Here is a 15323-nt window from a genome sequence, read left to right on the forward strand (position 1 = left end):
CTGCAGACAGGTCTCTGGGTTTTTTAAATGTAGTCTTGTACAGTGTGGCCCTCATCAAGGCTCAGGCATCCCCACATTTTAATGCTCTTTTCTTAACCTTGAGAAAACACCCCCAGGACGAAGCATATGAGTCGAATGGACCAATAATTTCTTTTTTCTTCTTCAACAAATGTGACAAGTAGATAACGTTTTAGTTAGGCATTTTGAACTTTTTAGACCAGCTACAATATTTCCAGATTAATCTATTTCATCTATAACCCCCACATTTCTGCAGTATGAGGACAACACAATTTAAACACCCATAGAAAACTAGAATATAGTTTAGAGTAAATGTAAAAGTAAATCTGGTATTCAGCAATTTCTTTTGAGCATATTGTCGAGATTTGGGAGAGGTTTGCCAACACTGTGCAGTGAATGTGTGTATGATGCAGTTCTAAACAAAAAAAGTTGGGAATAGATTGGTTTAGACATTCAAGCGTCTACTGTTGTAATGGTGAAAGTATTTCAAAGATGCCCTGGAGGAGATTTTTTGGTTACATTTTTAGGTTGCAAGGTCAAAAATGGCCTTGGGATTTCTGACCAAACTTGAGGCTGTCAGTGGGGCACACAGGAAGTGAGGCCACATCATTGACAGTGTTGTCTCATTTTATGTTCTGAGGAGCAGGTTCTTTATATTTACTTCTTTCATTCAGAGACCTCTATGAACCATCCATGTTGTATATGGTAGAGGAGCTCACTGATGGAGTATCAGTTTTCCCGATCTTTTATAATCTTAATGTTAATTTGAGTGTTGTTGGCAAGCCCGTAATAGCTATCCTGTGGTCACTGAGGATGAGTATAAATGGTTCCATAGTGGTATTGAAGAGACTCAAAACTTTGGTGTAGTGCATCATAGGTTTATAAGAGGATTGTAGAGAGGAAGAGTCCAAGTTTTATCTGCTTGGTGCTAATTAAGAGGAAGCATTTGAACCAACGTAGTAGCGGCTGTGTCAAATGCTGCGTACAAAGTTGTTTGAAACATTTGTTGTCCTCTTTACCAATGAGAGTGAGCAGGTCTAGGAGGATCAATGTGCAGTGTTGACCTTTCTCTCAGAATGACATCTTTCATGCCCCCTCCCACATTTTCCCAACCTATACAACTCCCTTCACTATTGGTCTACTTGGCCAGTCACTAACATGCCTTTGCTTTTCCTATGCGCTAGAAAATATGCACCAGATCTACTGTATGTGATGGTGGAAGGTCAAATAGGACCAAAACACTATTAAATTGCATGATAAAAGTGCCACCTTGTAGACCCTTAGTTTTTCCTGACTAATAAAAGACTATAAATCAGTTGCAAGGTATCAGAATGAATCATCTGTAGAAGCCGTTGAGCTGTGTTACATTGATTAAAAGTGTACCAAAGGTTCCAAAATTAGCAAGTTGTTAAAAACTGTCCAGTTTGTTTCTAAGGCACTGACCAATTGATGAAAGTCTGCAGGTATTCACCATGCACCTAGTACGTTAGACTTCCTTCAGCACCCTAGCACAGCAGGAAAGATCCCTAGAGAACTGGCAGGACTTCAGTGTTGATTTCCTCCAGAAGCCCCACAGATTTCTTTCAGGTTGTACGTATCTCCAACAGGTTACAGACTCTTGCTTGTGGAAGGAAGTGGAAATTGGCTATAGCCCTCAGTGTTTCTGCCCTTTTCCAGATCCCAAGGCGGTTTTGAGGAAAAGTGTCCATAGCAGGGGTGTATGAAGGGTGTATAAATATATAATGAGGGGAAGAGTTTACTAGTCCTCATCGCCAGCGTTAAAAAGCGAAGAGGCCGTGAGGTAAGTAGTAGGTCTTTATTAAGCTTCTTACACCATCTAGTCAGCAGAAGACAGCTGTAGTATGTTCATCTGACTTCTGGGGAGGGAACATTCCAAAGGAGTAAAGGGAAGGAGGAAACTGGACTAGACCAAGGATGGGTGATGGATAATTACAACAGCCACTTTAATTGTATTTACATCTTTCGTTAATGTGTCTGATTAAGTGCACAGATGCGCTAGTTCTGAAGACTGCAGAGGAATCAAATGCATCCGCTGTGGTCTTGGTTATAGAGAAAGGAGAAATGTGATTATTATTTCCTAAAACCCAGACTCTACTTTCAGATGTCCTTAATGCTAAATGGAGGGTGTTGCTCAAATGGGATAGACAACTATCAGCTGGTCTAAGTTCCATCCTTGGCTAATAATAATATTTGGCAGTTAAAATCTTGAGACTCTGGCGTGGTTGAGCTGCGGAATATGGCAGCTGCACTCAAACTCAACTCCCGGAGGTAATGCAATATAGAATCCATCATCCTGCCTCACTGCACCCCTCTTACAGTCTCCCCACAACGTAACAAACATAGCTGTCTGTCTTGCAGGCGGCAGATAGCCAAGATTGAACTACAGTGGGGCCCTCCAGCAACGTTTTACATGCAGCCAGACGGCCATGCTGTGGCCTAAGGTTACCCTCAGTGGCCTGGCTTGTGCATTCTCCCAGCCCCCCCCCCGCCACCAACAATTACTCAAGTTGAGGGGATTGTGGTTGGCTGGCTCCTGGTTGCGGCTTCTGTGGTGGCCACTGCCTGCCTCCTCCCATGCGGGCCCGACAGGCGGATAGACTTCATGCCAGAGCACCAAATTGGAGGTCCTACGTTGACTGGCCAGGGGCAGTGCTGCGGCCTGCGCTGTGCCCATATGGATGCCTGTGGACTCTGCCCACTGGGCTTCTGAGGCGGACTGCAACCTCGGTGGAGCGAATGTCTGAGGGATGTGTTGCCAGGTACTGGACTAGGATGAGCCTGATGGGCTGGTTGCTGTTGGTGGTGGGCTCCCAGGTGCCCAAGGCCTGCATGTACTAGACCCTTACCCCTTGACTCATGCGGGAAACTGCGTGGTGCCTTGTTGGCACGCATGCGAGTTAACACTTAGGGCACCTCGGGTAGAGAGACTGGCAGATGGGTGGATGGATGTGCCTTGCCTAGAGGTCTCCTGACTCGCCTGTGGGAAGTGGACTTGCGTAATTCTTGCCAGCGATGTAATTGATGAACTAGGCTCTGCAGACTTGGGCCCTTACGACCATTGGAACTGACTGGGACCTGTGGGCTTGCACCCCTGAAGGGAGCCTTACCGGCTGACTGCTCATGCCACCCTTGCGATCCTGCGGAGGGGCTTGGTGGGTCGTGTCCGGATATTCCTCGTTGCTCAGAGGACGGACTTGCTCCAGAGACACAAACATGACCAAAGTCAAACAACCCTCCACTAGTAAGCAAAGCACTGTGGGTAGATTTGCACAGCTCGAAGCTCTGGCACAGGGAACTGGAGCTGCCCTCCTGAGGACTACGGTACGGGATAACGCTGGCCTACTGGATTCCATTGTACAATCTTGCATTGCTCTTGATTCTAAGATAGGAGTGGTCAGCTCCAATATTGCACTTCGCAGAAGTGGAGGCGCATGTGTCTCTGGATTGAAAGATACAGTGACCTCCCTCCAAAAGAGTCACCAAGCTGGAGGCCACAACAAAATGGGTGCCCTTGAGGGCGTAGAGAGCAGGAAGGATTGCGGTTTGTGGGCTTCCCAGAGAGCTGTGAGGGCCAATCTATGGACTTCTTCATGACACACTGGCTAAAATCCATGATCTCTGTGGAATCCCTCTCAGCATGCTTTGTTGTACAATGGGCCCACAGGGCCTTGACACAGAAGCCCCCTCCGGGGGTGAGACCTCAGCCTGTGATTGTGCGAATTATGAACTATATGGACAAAGGTACGATACTCAAATTTTCTCGTCAACAAGACAGGGTCATGTTTCAGTCCAGTCACATCATGATTTTCCCGGATTATACCAGGCTTGTGCAGCAACAGTGCCAACCCTTTACGGAGCTGAAACAATGCATCTACAACCTAAAATTTCAGTATATGCTCCTATACACGGCTCGCTTTAAGGTCCTCTTCAAGGGCAAAACCCTCTTTGTTTGACACTCCTGAAGTGTTCCACTGGACGGATGACAAGATATTGCTGCGTCCCCAAACACCCCCATATGGACTCTGATTCCTCTTACAGTGAGACTAGGGACTGCCCTGCTGCGTGGGCCCAAAAGCAGCACAACCGCTCCCGATCCTCCTGGCGCAATGAGTAACAGAACACTAATCCTAAATGATAGTTCTCCAGATACATTGATTATAACAATGCAAAAGTTTGATTAGGGAGGGAGGGTTGTTTTGCTTTGTTTTCCATTGCTTGCTCGTTCACAATTGACTATATACTACACAGCAGTGAGGCCTGCTTTGCTGACATTTCCACCCCTGGGAAAATGATAAATTTCTCCAGGGCTACTAGTTAGGCTTAGATAGGGAGTCTGGATCCATTGGATGTCGTGCTGGAGGCTCCCAGTTGGGACCACCTACCGCCGCAGTAGGTACTTATAGTTGTTTTTTGAGGTATGGGGTGGAGGGGAGTAATGTTTTGGGCATGTTTGTTACTTGCTGTTTGCATGCACAGACCTACTCTGCATGCACACTACCTCAAAACCCTACTGCCATGAGCCAACCATGCGCACTTTACGATCATAACTGACCCAGCTGATCGAAGTGGCAATGTCCGCATCTTATCGTGGAATGTTAGAGGGCTACGTGACCAGATCAAACGAGGAGTCATTTTGAAATCTGCTAAGAGACAGAGGGCCAACATTGTAATGCTTCAAGAAACTCAGTGGTAACAGAGCCCACTGCATCATTAGGTATGGCTATTGTCGAGTGTTCCATGCCGGTTTCACAAGGGGGACTTACGAGTACCTGTATCCTTATACGTCGGAACCTTCTGTTCCTGGTCAGTAATATCTGGCTAGATCGCCTGGGCAGATACACGGCTGTCACTGGTACATTATACAGTGAGCCTATCACACTGTGCTGTGTATACGCACCTCCTTCCCTGCAACAATCCTTTGTGGATAAGTTTGTGCAGTTTTGGGGAGAATTCCCCATCGGCCTTACTGTGGGTTTGGGGTGCAGGACTGCAATGACATCATGAACCATCAAGTGGACAGATGGCGCACACAGGGTGCAGTGGTGCCAGATGGCCCCACTAAGCTCACTTCCCTATTGACACCACTGGGACTTTCAGATGCCTGGAGGGTGCACAGGATATACATATGTTCAGTGGCATGTGTTGCTGCAGGTGCACATGCTCTGCATACTCCTGCCATCTAGTGTTGGGTCTGGAGTGTTGCAAGTTGTTTTTCTGCAAAGAAGCATTTTCAAGTCACGAGATCAAGGGACTCCTTTTCTCTGTAATACTGCTCATGAGCATTGACTAGATTGTTTTCTCTGCATCAGGTTCGGACGTCTGTATATTCGCTCTGTTTTTCGATTTGCTCAAGGTTGAAATATTTCTTTCCATCTTCTCTTTATCAACGGTTTTGTTTCTCAATCGTGTATTACCATCTTCATGCTTGTCTCCACTCACTGGTCTGCTCACTGACCGTGTACCTTCTGGGGAATCTATACCTGTTTCAAGCCTACCTCACCACATGGCACTTACCATTATGCTGAGCTGATGGAACAGACCCCGTTTTGTTTCTGGTTTTGGTGCCACTCAGAACTTTCCCACAATGATCAACATCTGGTGTGTAACATGCCTCTTTCCCCGATCACCAATAAGCTATCTGTGACACCTGCAAATCCTTCTGGTCGAAGACGACCTTTCTCGACCGAAATGTTTGTCAGTTGGAGACAGCACACCAGACTCTGGACGACACCCTGGACATCTTTGTCGGAGGATCATGCGCAGGAGGAGCTGGAACAAGAGGAGGCGTTTTCAATCCAGGACTCCAACGTGCAGTCGGATATCGAAAGCCACTAAGTGACATCTGCGCAACCCGTGAGTACCCTGGCCCCTCCTGCTCACTCTAAGTCTATTAAAAAACCCTTGCAGAGGTGGCTGGACTGCCACTGCTGAATCTAAAAAACTGTTTCAGCAGCCCAACCTCCGGCTCAGCTCCGAAAATAGCCAACACCAAAACAACGGCTTCGACCTCCGGCACCTCGGTCCGAGACATTGTTGCCATCTCGGTCCGATCTTCGTCTCCAAGTACTTTGACTCTGAGCTGACCAGCTTCCACCTCCGCTTCAGGGCTGACCGAGTCGCACCATCCCAAAACTTTGGTGCCGAAAACCACAGAACTGAGAATATCGGAGCAGATACACTCTAACCAATCTTTAGCTACGCATTCACTTGTGGAACCCATTTTGGAGACAATGGAATGCACGGCAGCACCGCCTCTATATCCAGGAGGGTACAGGGCACATTATTGCTTTCTCCCCCTGTATGTTTAAAGAGGAAAATGTCCTTCCAAGAGACTTTGGACCCTTTACCTCCAAAGAAGATTACCATGGACAAGGCTACCAGCACACCTCACAAGCCTTCTCCACCTCCTCCGGGCCCTGCTTCTCCTCCGGGCCCTGCTTCTCCTCCGGGCCCTGCTTCTCCTCCGGGCCCTGCTTCACCTCTGGCCTCTCCCCTCCTCATCCACCTGCCTCACTTACTGCAGGAGATTTTACACCTCAGAGATCTCCTGTATGTACTGGGGAAGATTTGAGTGGGACACAGCAGGACCCAGAACCATGGGACACATATGACCCTGACCTCATATTAAGCAATGACTCAGATTTGTACCCCACACACTGCTCCCCACCAGAGGACATCCTACCAGCAGGTAGTGACAAGGGCAGCTGCCTTCCGCAACGTAGAGCTGCACAGAGAACCCATCAAATAGGACTTAATTGTTCAATACCCTTACATTTATATATAGTGATATCCAGTTTCTCCCTATGCTCCCTGGCATGCGTCATCACACCGAAATTTCAAAGGGCCTATCCATTCTAGGATAATCACCCCTAGAGTGGATAAAAAATATAAGCCTGCTCCCTCAGATCTGGTATACATTAGGTCACAGGTCCCTCCAGACTCTATAGTAGCCACCACTGCACGAAAACAAGCCAGTACCCAGGCCACAGGGGAATCTCCTCCCCCTGACAAAGAGTAACAAGTTAGATGCTGCCAGCAGAAGAATGGCTGCATAGGCAGCTAATCATTGGCGTATCGCCAATTCACAGGCCTTACAAGCCATGTATGACCGGGCTCACTGGGATGAAATGGAGGAGCACCTCCTGTTTTTCCCAGAAGAGCACTGCAAAAGATGGCAGCAAAATTGTTGCTGAGGGGCAAAAATTTTAATAACTTCATACACTGTGCCCTAAACTCTACAGATACAGTTGCAAGGAGCCTTAATACCAGTGTCTTTATAAGGAGGTACGGGTGGCTTCCATGCTCTGGGTTTAAACTAGAGGTCCAGCAAGCGGTACTTAACATGCCCTTTGATAAGGAGCATCTTTTCGGCTCTCAAGTGGATTCTACCCTTGAAGCTGAAAAAGACATGGACACAGCATAAGCCATGGCTGCCCTACAGTCTCCCCACACAAAGGGCACTTTTCGTCACCCTGGGTGGTTATAGATCCACAACCTCAGAGGTGTCTACATCCCAACTGAGACAGTCTTCACCCTCCTATTCTAGGGGTTTCTTTAGGGGGTCCTACCGAGGCAATAACAAGGGCAGAGGTAAGAGCACCGCCTTCGGAGGCTCTGCTTCCACTACAAAGAAGTGACTGTGTGCCTTCCTCCCTGCCCATTCCACACCTGTTAGGGGACAACTTCAAAATGTTCATTCAGAATGGGTTAACATAACCACGGACCAGTGGGTCCTTTCCATTATCCAACATGATTGTCTGAAGCTCATTACCAGTCCTCCAAACATTTCCCCTCGCTCTCAGTATATCCCACAAGCACTTCACCCTACTCATGCAAAGGGACTATTGATCCTGTTCTCTTACAACACCAGAGATGAGTATATTACCTATACTTCCTAATGCCCAAAAAAGACAGATCTCGCCCATTCTGGACCTCAGACCATTAAACCACTCCATTCTGTTAGAACACTTTCATATGGTTACTCTTCAAGACATTATTCCACTTTTAGAACAAGGCGACTGACAGCCCTAGATCTAAGGGACGCCTTCTTCCATTTTCCCATCCACCCTGCTCTCAGAAGATACCAAAGATTTGTGGTTGCAGGCAATCATTACCAGCTCAATGTCCTGTCTTTCAAAGTCACGACTGCTTCCAGAGTCTTAAAGTGCTTAGCAATAGTCACCGCACACCTCATAAGACAAAATATCCAGATGTTTCCTTACCTAGATGACTGTTGCATCAGAGCCAGCACACTACCAATATATCACACTCAGATGACAGTTGACCAGCTTCACGCTGGGATTTACAATCAACTTCGTCAAATCCCATTTCCAACCTCTTTAGATACAGCCCCATTTAGGAGCTAGTCTCAATGCAGAGTTGGGGCTAGCATACCCTAATCCTGCTTGGGTTCACATTTTTCAGACTCTTCTCACCCAGTTACAGGAGAATCGTACATACACAGTCAGGACTATCATGAACAGTTAGGGATGATGGCCTCCTGCAATGCCATTGTTTCCCTTGCCACACTCCATATGCGTCCCCTACAGCAGTGTCTGCCTTGTCAGTGGTCTCAGTCACAGGGTCACCTGAAAGATTTAGTGTTGGAACGCCATACTCACCACTCTCTGAAATGGTAGAACACCACCACCCTGTTAAAAGGGTGGCATTTTCTGGACCATGTGCCTCAGGCCATTCTGACCACAGATGCATCACTGATGGGTTGGGCTGCTCACCTTCAAGACCTCATAGTGCAAGGCCTTAGGGATCTTCAGCACCAATCCCTTCATATCATTCACCCGAGCTTCTGGCAGTATTTCTAGCCCTGAAAGCATTTCTTCATCACCTCTCTCAGAAGGTTGTCTTGGTCTGCAAGGACAGCATGATAGCCATGTATTATCTACAGAAACAAAGGGGGACAGGGTTGTACCAATTGTCACAACTCTCTGACAATATGGAAGTGGGCTCTCCACCACCACATTCACCTGGTGACATAGTAACTCCCAGGAACAGACAATGACTTTGCAGACCTACTCAGCAGGATGCAGCAGCAAGTTCACAAATGTGAGTCCTTAAAAAATACTTCCTAAAGTGGGGAACTCCTCAAATATACTTTTTTGCCATAGTAGTAAACAAAACTCAAAATGCCCAAGCTTGTCCCAGAGGTAGCCACACCCTCTATCCAAGAACAACGCTGCATGGATGAACTGGTCAGGGAGATTTGCTTATGCTTTTCCACCGCTCCCTCTCAATGCCTTTCTGGTTCAGAGGATCAGGCAGACATCTCTCACCATTATCCTGGTAGATCCCACTTGGGTGGATCAGCCATGGTTCACAACACTTCTGGACCTCTCAGTAGTTCCTCACGAGAAGTTCCCTAACAGGGTGGATTATCTCACTCAAAATCAAGGACAGATCAGACATCCAGGCCCCAAGTCACTCAGCCTTGTGATATGGCTCCTGAAGTCATAGAGTTTGGTAACTTAGGATTGCCTGCAGAATGTATGGATATTTGCAGGGAAGCTCGTAGACCTACAACCAGAGCACGTTATGCTGCAAAATGAAAATGTTTTGTATGCTACTGGTAGAAATGGGGGTCTCTTGTTGGCAGTGGTTTAAACCCTGTCAAAGTAGAGACCCTCATAGTCAGGGTAAGGGAGTCACACAGGTAAGATAACCCCTGCTCACCCCCTCAGTAGCTTGACACGAACAGTCTGGCTTTTCTCTGAGGCAATGTGTAAAGTATTTGTACACACATGTGGGAACACAGTGAAAACACCACAAAAGTACTCCACGCCAGTTTAGAAAAATAGCCAATATTTGTCTGAGTAAAAACAGACAAAAATGACAAAAATCCAACATCCATAAGAGTAAAGATATCATTTTTTAAAGGTTTAAATGAGTCTTAGACCATAGGAGTCAATGATTGTATATTTTTAGCACAAAGTACCTGGGACTGCGTCAAAAACAGACGATTTGGGCCACAGGTGAGGTGAGGTGAGGTGCAGAAAAGCAAAGCGATGCATTGGTTCCTTATTTTGCAGGGGAGGTGATGCATCTATTTTCTTTCCTCACAAGGGAGGCGAAACGTCGGTTCCTTACTGGCAGGGAAGGTGATGCATCAATTCTTTCCTCGCAGAAAAGCGATGTACTGATTTCGGGATACACAACCTCGGTTCCTTTCTGCGCTTCGGGGTCGATGTGAAATTGACGCCCCAGGGATGATGAGTGGAAAATCCTGATACTCCGTGTTAATGATGCCGCAGTGAAACTGCCGCTGCGTCCACTCTGCAACTGCAAGACAGGTGTTGCATAGATTTCCCCATCCATGGGACAGATGCTGCATCGATTTTTTTCAGGCGTGGCACAATGGTGCACAGATTTTCACCTTCAATTCACAAGCTTACATGTCCAAGGGTCCAGGGACTGGAGCTGGCACGACTTGGCAAGTCCAGACTCTCAGCAGAAGAGCCTAGGCACTGGCAGATGAAGTCTTTGATGTCCCTGAGACTTCCTAACAGGAGGCAAGCTCCCTTCAAGACCTTGGAGAACATTGGAAAGAAGGATGTAGAAAGCCAACTCCAGTCCTTTCACTCTCAGGCAGAAGCAGCAATCAGCAGGCCTGCACAACAAAGCAACAGGCAGAGTGGCAGTCCCTCCTATGCATCCAGCTCTTCTTCCTGGCAAAGTGTCCTCAGTCCAGAGGTGTTCCAACTATGTGGTGTCCGAGGTCCGGTACTTGTACCCATTTCAGTCTTTGAAGTAGGCAAACTTCCAAGAGAAGGCTGTGTAGTGCACAAGACCCTGCCTTTCCTGCCTTGGCTTCAGACACACTCCAGGGGGTTGGAGACTACTTTGTGTAAGGACAAGCACAGCTCTATTCAGGTGTAAGTGTCAGCACTTCCCACCACTCTAGCCCAGGAAGACACACCAGGATATGCAGGGCACACCTCAGATCCCTTTGTGCGACTATCTGACTGTCTAGAGTGAATTCGCAAACAGCCCAACTGTCATCCTGACCCATGCATGTATTCCACATACAGACAGAGGCACAGAATGGTTATGCGAGAAAATGCCCACTTGCTAAAACTCATGAAACACAATAGGTGCCAATACTGACCAAAGTTTTACAACAATATTACATTATATTCAAGACCACATGACTAAATCAGGGTGATCTCCATGCATTTTGCAACATCATTTATGTTACTCTGATGCTGATTTTGGTCTTTTCTGTCTATAACAATGCAGTTAACAATTGAAGCAAAAAGTATGTTGCAAAATGCATGGAGATCACCATGTGATCTAGTCATGTGGTCTCAATTATAAAGTAATACTATTGTAAAAGTTGGTCAGTATTTGCACCTATTGTGTTTCATGATTTTTTTTATGGCTCAGACTTGCTGATACTTAAACGGGCCCATCCCTTCTTGTACTTAGCCACTTTCTAAAAGTTGCATGTTCAAACTTACAATAAATAAATAAAGCCAACACAAACAGGTCAGAAACAATGTGAGGAAGAAGGCAAAACGTTTGTGGATAACCCTGCAAAAAGTGCCTGGTCCAAAAGCTACTGCAAGCCAAATGTATTAATCCCATTAATGCTAGTGTCCAAGACATTGCTTGTTATTTGCTCCCTTTACAGAAAGCAACTTTAGCTTACACTTACATTCACTTACATCTAACAGCTATAGCTGCACATCTACAGAACAGACAACATACTGACATGTTTAGAAACCCAATCATAAAAGCTTTCATGGAAGGCTTTAAAAGAGTTATTCCACCCAGAGTGCCTCCTGCACCATCCCGGAACCTCAATATTGTGCTTATCAGGCTCAAGGGCCCTCCTTTTGAGCCACCTCACTCATGCCCTCTTTGGTATCTTTCTTGGAAAGTGGCGTTCTTAGTCGCTATCACATCACTCAGACATGTTAGTGAGCTCCAGGCCCTAACCTTGAGAGAACCTTTATTCCAAATTCACAGGGACAAGATGGGCCTTTGCACAAACCTGAAGTTCCTTCCTAAAGTATTTCCCCAATTCCATATCAACCAATCCATTGGGCTACGAGTCTTCTTTCCGCAGCCTAACTCAACTGCAGAAAGAGCTCTCCACTCTCTAGATGTTAAACAAGCAGTTATGTTTTACATTGACAGAACCAAAGAATTTAGGAAAACTAAACAGCTCTTTGTAGTTTTTTTTTTTTTTTTACTACCTCACAAAGGCAGTCCAGTATCCAAAAACAGCATAGCTAGATGGATAGTAAATTGTATACAAGCTTGCTACGCTAAAGCAAAGAGACAGTAACCTGTTACTCCTGGAGCACGTTCTACTAGGAAAAAAGGAGCCACTATGGCTTTTCTTGAAAACATACCTATAGCTGACATTTGTAAGGCAGCTACATGGTCTACATTACATACATTTACAAAGCATTACTGTGTGGATGTACTAGAATGTCAGCAAGCCAGTGTAGATCATGCTGTGCTATGAAAACTTTTCCAGTCCACTGCAATTCCCACAGGCTAGCCACCGCATTTATGGAGTGACTGCATTACAGTCTGTGCAGAGCATGTGTCTCTACAGCCACAAATGCCATAGAAAGGAAAATGTTGCTCACCCAGTAAGCATCTGTTCGTGGCATGTAGTGCTGTAGATTCACATGCGTCCACCCTCCTCCCCGGATGCCTCAGGCTATTCCAGTTACTTTATATTTTTTATATACTTGTATATATGTAGCTACATTTACGTGGACATCTTTCTCTATACTTCTTCTACACTCCTTTTCTCACCCGTCTGCGGGAAACAATCTAACAAATGAGTTGATGCCCATGCGCAGTATCACCAAGAAGGAGTCATCACTTGATCCTGGTTAATGGGTAAGTAACACTTTCCTTCTCGACAACTCACAGGTCCTTCTCCAGACTGGATTATTTTTATGTACCCACTTCTTATATACACAAAACATCTGCCACTGACTTTTTGACACATGGATTATCCGACCACTCTCCAATAGTTATGACCATGCACCTTTGTCCCCACCGCTCTGCCTTACAATGAAGGTTCTCACCATGGCATTTTCAGTTTCCCGCATATAGAACCCACATCATGAAACTTAATGAGGAATATTTCCTCTTGAATGTAGGTACGGTGGATTCCATGACAACCCTGTGGGAGGTTTTTAAGCTGGCTCTCTGTGGCGTAGACGTAAACTACTGCACTTGTGAACAGTCGTAAGAAACAACAACCTGAAGACCTTGAGTCTCAGATATGAGACTTGGACGACAGTGATGGTCATATAGCACAAAGACAATTTGGACTGGGCCAGCAGCAACCCCATCAACTATTGATGGATGAAGCTACATTGATGTGGTGGGTGACGCAAAGCTGCTTATATCAATGAGGGGGCAAATCCAGCGACCTATTATAAGGTCCACTGTTCCTTCCCTCTTACGGTAGCCTGGAGGAGCGCACATCCTAGATCCCCGGGTGATTGTTGGTAGCTTTGCAACATACCGCGTGAGGGTATATGCTGGGCGAGAAGTCCTACCTCCGGCACTGGTACGCAAGTTTGTTGGTGACTTCCCTCTCCTAGCCTTGCCAGACTCCGCAAGGGACAAATTAGATGAGGAACTCTCAGAAGCTGAGCTATCAGTGACCGTTTCCAGGCTCCATTCTGGCAAGACTCTGGGGCCCAATGAGAAGCCATGTTGTTTTTTTAAATTGTATATGCCCAAACTTGGGAAACATCTCCTGGTGGTTATACTCTATTGGTGTGGAGGGGTCTCTTACCACCAGTTGGTGCCATGCAAAAATGTAGATTTTTTCCTAGACCTTGGTTGTCCTCCAGATGAATATTCTTCATACCGCCCCATATTACTCCTTAATTTAGAGGCTAAGCTCCTTGCAAAGGCTTGACAAATAGATTAGTGCACCCTGTACCCAATCTCGCCACAACATTAGTTGTGTATTCATTGCCCTGGCCCTTGTCAACCGTCTCAGATGACCAGCTGTGATATTACTGGCCGACGTTGACAAGGCTTTAGATTCTGTCAGCTGGGATTACTTGTTCCTGCTGCTTACTTGGCTGAACCTTGGTCCCAGATTGCTTCAATATGTCCGTTTACTATATACCGACCTGATGACCGCGGTTAAGGTAGCTGGCCACGCGTCCGATCCATTTCCGACTCAACGGGGGACACATCAAGGATGTCTCCTTTCCCCACTCTTATTCGCCCTGGTCATGGAGCCCTTGTTAGTATGGGTCCAAATTGGATGCACAGGTGCGAAGATTCAAGTGGAGTCCAACCTTCTCTGACAGAGTCGCCCTCTATGGGTACGATTTGCTATTATGTCTTACTGACCCTGATAAGACGGGACCAAGGCTTCTCTGGATTTTGCGCATCTTTGGTGAGACAGCACTTCAGATTAATACTTCCAAACTTATAGTATTCCCCGTCATTGGATATGCTGGCCCAATAACCTGGGCTCCCGAGCTACGAGGGGAGACAGAAGGTTTCAAATATCTGGACTTGTAGCACGCCTGAGGTGGGTGTCTCTTGAGCGCGCAATCTGGAGACTGTCCTGGCACTTTTACCATTGCAATTTTCAAAATGGTGTCCTTGCACCGACTACTCGCGCAAAACTACAGAATCACCCCACTCAGTTCTCAGATGGTTTGGTCAGGTTGATACAATCCTCACTGGTTTCCTCTGAAACAGTGGGATCATGCGGATTGTAATGGCTAAATGTCTTCAGTTGACATGCACCGGTGGCATTACAGCAGTGGACGTTGCATCCTATTATCTTGCCTCCCATTTGCTCATCATTAATTAATTAATGGTGTTGTGAATTCCGAAAGGGATCCCGCGTAAGCTGTGGAGAAATGGGTGATGGGCACCACTCCCTTATTGGACTACCTTTATGAAGGGAGTTGACTTGGAGACCTCCCGTTGACCATGTGGGTGATAATTACTATATTGAGAACTACTTTGCGGGGAATAGGATGGTGGCCGAGACACCGCTGTGACACGGTACGGTACTGAAGCAAGTGGCACAGCTGGAAGGTTTTGGGAGTTGGGATGTGATAAGGGGATGTGATTTCAGACATGGTCTTGAAATCTTTTCAGGAGCTCAGCTTCCACCGCAGTCAATTTAATCGCCATTTACAAATTCTCCATGCACTTGCCCCCTACATAGGCAGTCTTTACTCCCTTCCAGAGTATCCCTCTTTGGAGGGTAAGCTTCTAGCATAAGACATGGGTGATAACAAGTTGACGAAATTATATTG

The 15323-nt window shown here is 46.4% G+C and overlaps 1 protein-coding gene across 1 annotated transcript in view; it reads left to right on the forward strand.

The window, feature by feature from the left end:
• PPP3CC (protein phosphatase 3 catalytic subunit gamma) overlaps positions 1-15323 on the forward strand; it is a 548773-nt gene that overhangs the window by 493138 nt on the left and 40312 nt on the right. The window lies entirely within an intron of this gene.

This window comes from Pleurodeles waltl, chromosome 11 (genome assembly GCF_031143425.1).
Source record: "Pleurodeles waltl isolate 20211129_DDA chromosome 11, aPleWal1.hap1.20221129, whole genome shotgun sequence".
Lineage (NCBI taxonomy): Eukaryota > Metazoa > Chordata > Amphibia > Caudata > Salamandridae > Pleurodeles > Pleurodeles waltl.